The 6,153-nt window shown below is 51.3% G+C and overlaps 1 pseudogene; it reads right to left on the reverse strand.

Moving 5' to 3' along the window:
* Window positions 1-1,445: 1,445 nt before the first annotated feature.
* LOC100914850 lies at window positions 1,446-2,087 on the reverse strand (annotated as a pseudogene).
* Window positions 2,088-6,153: the final 4,066 nt, after the last annotated feature.

Genomic DNA, 6,153 nt, shown 5'->3' on the forward strand with positions numbered 1-6,153 from the left:
TGGCTTCTGGCTTCCCAGGACTTTAGGTTGTCACTTGTTTTCCCTCATCTTATGAAGGTGGACTTAGACCCCCCCCAAAAAAATGAACCAAGCCTAGGCAAGCCCAGCTTGAGGGCTCCCCCTGGTTTGGCCCTGGATACAGAGCGAGGTCAGGGCTGAGGACCCGACCTTGCTCCCCTCCCAGGCCAGCTCCTTACTGTGGTCACTGCTATGTTGGGGGTTCAGCTGGAGGGGGTTCTTGAGGGAAAAATCAGAAATAATAGGTAATAGGGTTTTGTCATAGGTGCCAAAAGGGGAGAAGGGTCATCTCGGGAATGGTGGTGGATTCTCCCCCCCTCCAGTCAGGGCCTTTCAACAATCCTTGTCAAATTGCCTGATGCGACAATCTGGGGTCTATTTGGGTGGGACTACACTTGGTCAGGTAGGGCTCGAATTCTTCTCCAAAGTGTTTTAATTTCTCTGGACTGAAAGGACACACGGGCCCATCAGATCCAAGGAAATGTGTCAGAGACAGTTCAGGCTCAGGTGCCCTGGGGCCCCTACTGACTCAGAGCTGGGAAGTGACTGAGAGGCCATCTCACCCTCCCCAAACAATCACAGATGGGACACTGAGGCCCAAGATCCGACTTTCCTGACTCCCCAGCTCTCTCTCCAGGCCACACAGCACTTTGTTTTCCCCGAAAGTTCAAACCCTGAAAACCGCAGGACTTATAAACACCCCAACAACTTTTATTTGTTTTTTTTTTTTTTTTTTTTTTATTTTATTTTATTAAATAACTTTTTATTGACAGAACCCATGCCAGGGTAATTTTTAAAATTATCCCTTGCCTCACTTCTTTCATTTTCCCCTCCCTCCTCCACCCTCTCCCAAGATGGCAAACGTCTTATACAAGTTAAATAGATTACAGTAGATCTTGGATACAATATATGTGTGCAGAACCGACAGTTTTCTTGTTGCTCAGGAGAATTGGTTTAGAAGGTATAAATAACCTGGGAAAAGAACAAAAATGCAAGCAGTTTACATTAATTTCCTAGTGTTCTTTCTTTGGCTGTACTGCTTCTGTCCATCCATCAATGGAAACTAAGTTAGATCTTTCTTTGTTGAAGAAATCCACTTCCTTCAGAATACATCCTCATACAGTATCGTTGTTGAGGTATATAATATTCCTGGTTCTGCTCATTTTGCTCCAGCATCAGTTCTTATAGTCCCCAAATCCCTCTGTATTCGTCCTGCTGGTCATTTCTTTTTTTTTTTTTTTTTTTTTATTTAATAGCCTTTAATTTAAGGATATATATACATGGTAACTTTCAGCATTAACAATTGCCAAACCTCTTGTTCCCAATTTTCCCTCACCCCAACAACTTTTATTTGAACAAATTCTAGAACACAAGAAAACAAATTGGCAAAGTAGATGATCAGATGAGGGAAGTCCCTTTAAAATGAACCCCCCATCCCAAATCAATGCAATTAGGGAGCAGGGCCCAAGTAAGGGGACAAGTGCTCACATGATGGTGCAATACTTGAACCCACAGCCCTGATTGTGCTCAGCATCAGGGAGCTCCTCAGCCCGCACCCTGCGAATCTGGCGGACCAGCTCACGAAAAGCGTGTTCCACGTTCTGACCAGTCTTGGCCGAGGTCTCCACAAAGGGCACCCTGCGGCTCGTGGCCGTTTCCTGGCCCAGCACGGGGACCCAGGAATTTCAACGTCGGCCTTGTTGGCCACCAGGACAAAAGGAACGCGGTCAGTTTCTTTACCCTGGAGCTGGTCCCGGAAGATGTTCCGTCCACAAAGGACTTGATGTCATCCCCCATAACCGAAGGCCGTCCCCAGGCAGGAAGTCCCGGAACCGATGTGGGGTCTCCTCATTGCCTGCAGCGTCCAGGATTTCCAGATGGCAGGGCTCGCCATCCACCACTATTTCCGTGTAGAAATCTTTCTTGGTGGGGTAATGGTCTACCTCAAAGCAGTTGTCAACGAATCGGACGATCAATGCACTCTTGCCCACGCCACAGCTGCCCATGACCACTAATTTGTACGGCATCTTGCCTCCACACTTGGCTGTTCACCGAGGGACATATGGACACCAAAGGTATTACAGTGAGACCCGGAGTGACCTCAGTGGCCACCTGTACCTCCCCATGTGCCGTAAAAATGGCCCAACAAGTGGCCTTCTTGCTCAGGAGACTTGAAGGGGTCCCAGGGGCCACTCACTCCCAATCATGTGCTGTTCAAGTGATCCGATTGGTCCTCCAGCATCTGCTTGGAGATCCCTAAGGGACACAGCCAGGACCCCTCTTTTATACCTACGAGAACTCCTCTCTTCACAACCTCAGCTGACCTGTTTGTACTTCCCTTCCCATTCTCCTTTACCCCTAGTTCCTAGTCCTGCCTTCAGACACCAAGCAGCACCAGGCTAATTCCTCCTATACCTTCAGCTCAAGGATCATTAATCCCATGGTCTGAAATTGCTGGGAAACAATTCTACCTAATTCAACGCCCTTTTTCCCAGTTTCAGAAGTTCTAGGTCACAGAGCAAAGGGCCAGGGGGTGCAGCTGCCCCACTTCTCTGGGCCGCTCCTGGGGTAGCATTGATAGGAATCCCCACCAAAGAAAAAGTTGCTATCAGTTTAAAGACAGTCTTCAGTTTGGGGTCACTAAATCTCCGAAACTTCCCACTCCTGTTATCTCACTTCTCCAGGACCCCAAGAATCTACAATCTCCTCATCCCTGCGGGGGGGGGGAAGTGAGTAGGCTCCGGGGGCCACCTTTCTTAGGTTGGTGGGTCAGGGGTCCCCCATCCTTTCAGGGTCTGGATCTTATTTTTAGTCCCAGATTTGCTATTCCTGACTCTCTTTGACCCTGCTTGGAACAGCAAGTTTGTTTCTGGATCCGACTTTGTTCTGAAGTTTTGGGTAGAAAAAGAGCCCTTTCCCCTCATTTCCCACTGAACTTCTGCCTGTGAAAGCCCGTACCCTTGACCCCCCCCAGTCTTCTCCAGGATGAGGTTCCCCCACTCCCACCCCGCCGAGCTCAGCGAAGGGCTCCAGGGACTTCCCGGCCCGGCTGCCAGGACCCCGCCACATCCTGTCACTCAGGGACCAGGATGTGCCACGAGAGGCCGAGAGGGCGGAGGGACTCCCACCACTGCCGCAGGCCCGGGAGCCCCCGTGTTAGTGCGGCCCAAGAACCGCAGTCCGGCTCGGGGTCGGGCTCCCTGAAAGGAGGCTCACAGCGCACTGGCCGTCCAGGTAATTTCTCCCCCGACCTGCGCAAGTCCTCCTGCCTCTACTTACCTTTCAGGAATAGAAGATGGAGGTAGGAAGACCTCACCAGAGCCTGTTGGGATTCTAGGGGGAGAGAGAAGAGAAAAGCCGGGAGGCTGAGCTCGGCAAACTGACCCAGGCAAGCTGACCTGCAGCAGCCGCCCCACCCCCACCGTAGGACTCTACGGGAAAGGAGCCCTGCCCCAAAATCCCCTGTCAGCCCCATCCCTCCCGTCCCGGCCTTGCCCTCGCCCTCGCCCCTGCACAGCTGTTAGACCTGGCTGACCGAGTCACTTGGAGGGCAGGAGGAGGAGGGGAGGTGGAGGCAGAGGAGAAAGCTGGGGCGGGAAGAGGGGCTGAGGGAGTCTGCAGCTGCGAGGGATAGAACTTTGTGCACCCAAGGGGGGAGGGGAAGGGGCGCAGAAGAGAACGTAGTGCATCCAAGGGGGGGCGGCGCCGAGGCGGGAGAGAGGGAGCTTCGTGCTTCCCCTGGGGCTGGCGCTGCCGGGAGTGAGGACGGAACAATGTATCCAGCCCGTGGGCTGCAGTTTCCTTTGATTAAGCTCCCTTGTTCAGGCCTGAAGCCTAGTGGCTAATCAGAGGTGATTGTTGGGCTAATTAGAAGGAGCCCTGCGGCTGGGGTCTCGGGCCAGCATTGGGGGGTGTCCATTCACCAAGTGACGCTTAGGAAACAGGAGTCACAGACGCTCCTCCGGGCCTCCGCACTGCCGGGGCAGTCCGGGGTGGGTAGCTCACGTGATCATCCCCTTAGCTCCGAGTCTCTGACTTCGCAAGATAAGGAGCCATCTTGCACTCCCCGCAATTCCTTGCCCACCCCTTGGGAAGCACGGGTGTATCGCACCGAGCCTAAAGGCTCCCCTGTGCCCATTGTAAAGAACAGCTCTTGGCCTCCAGCCCCCTCTCCTCTTGCTGACTAATCTCTTTGAGGAGGCCAGGGCTGCCTGGACTGGAAATGCAGGCCCCGGAGAGGGCTGGGGCTGGGCACAGAGAGGGCTGGGGCTGGGCACAGAGAGGGCTGGGGCGGGGCACAGAGAGGTCTGGGGCTGGGCACAGAGAGGGCTGGGGCGGGGCACAGAGACCCCCCCCACGGCCGGGAGCTGCGTTCTCGCATTGCTCAAGCTTCCCCGCCGGCCCACAAGCCCTTTCCTTTACACGGTCTTCTTTGTTAGGAGAACAATAGTTAAATTATTTCCAACAGTCCGGAAAGGTAGGTTCGTTCTACATGAATCAGGCCTGAGGACTAAAAACTTTCCCGGTCCTTGTACCCAGACTCCACAGAACTTTGGCTCGGGAGCTTCTTACTGAAAGGCAGCTGCGCGCAAAAAAGCCTGGCAAGAGGTGCCGCCCGCGGGCGCCTCCGAACCCGAGAGCGCGGCCAGAGCTCCCAGTTCAGGGCAAAGATCAGTGGATCCTATGTCCGGTAGGAATCCTCCAGAGGAGGGAGACGGGCTGGTGTCCGCAGGGGGGGCGGGTGCCCTTCCCATGCGCCTTGCCCGGATTCCTGCGCACAGGACGCAAACACAGTAACCAAGGGAGGCCGGAGAAGGGCTGTCAGGTCCTCCTGCAGTTATCCACCCCCTCCCACGTTTAAGGACATTACAGTCAAATGCCGAGACTTTAGGCCCTGCTCTGCATTCGCCCATTCATATGTTTACCGGATTTCACTGACAGAGCCAGGTGGGGCCTCCGGATTCCTTGACAAGCGTTTCCCAACCAAAACCCGAGGCCCGAGGAATCCGTGTCTGCCTTAATCTTTGTCATTGATTCCCAAATAGGTGGCGCGGTGGATTGAATGCAGGGTCTAGAATCATGAAGACCTGAATTCAAATTCAACTCCAGACGCATATTAGCTGTGTGAACGTGGGCGGGTCACAATCTGCCTCAGGGGTTTACAGCAGCGCCTATATCCCAGGGTTGCTATTATCAGGATTAGATACCTGTAAAGCACTAGCCACAGTGTCGGGCACATACTTTGTTCCCTGCCATGAATCTGTTCTTGGCCGTGGACTATATATCATATAGAGAACTGAGTCCAATTCAGCGAGAACCTTTGGTTCCTATTGGGACTTTCTGCTTGTTTGTCCTTTGTTCTCAAGGGGATCATGAGATCAGGGAGGGGATACCATGATATTTATCCATTTATACATTGAACTTTTTTTTTTAAAGGACATTTTAATTTTTTAAATATTTTTTTTTTTCTTTTTTCGGGGCAATTGGGATGAATGGATTTGCCCAGGCTCATGAAGCTAGGAAGCAGTCAGTGATTGAGACCAGATTTGAACTTGGGTCCTTCTGACTCCAGGACCTGTGCTCTGTCCACTGTACCATCTAGCTGTCCCTAAAAGTCCATTTTTATTTTTATTTTTTAATTTAATAGCCTTTTATTTATAGGTTATATGCATGGGTAACTTTACAGCATTAACAGTTGCCAAACCTCTTGTTCCAATTTTTCACCTCTTACCCCCCACTCCCTCCCCCAGATGGCAGGATGACCAGTAGATGTTAAATATATTAAAATATAAATTAGATACACAATAAGTATACATGACCAAAACGTTATTTTGCTGTACAAAAAGAATCAGACTCTGAATTATTGTACAATTAGCTTGTGAAGGAAATCAAAAATGCAGGTGGGCAAAAATATAGGGATTGGGAATTCAATGTAATGGTTTTTAGTCATCTCCCAGAGTTCTTTTTCTGGGCATAGCTAGTTCAGTTCATTACTGCTCCATTAGAAATGATTTGGTTGATCTCGTTGCTGAGGATGGCCAGGTCCATCAGAACTGGTCATCCTATAGTATTGTTGTTGAAGTATATAATGATCTCCTGGTCCTGCTCATTTCACTCAGCATCAGTTCGTGTAAG

The sequence above is a fragment of the Sarcophilus harrisii genome, chromosome 5 (assembly GCF_902635505.1).
Source record: "Sarcophilus harrisii chromosome 5, mSarHar1.11, whole genome shotgun sequence".
NCBI lineage: Eukaryota > Metazoa > Chordata > Mammalia > Dasyuromorphia > Dasyuridae > Sarcophilus > Sarcophilus harrisii.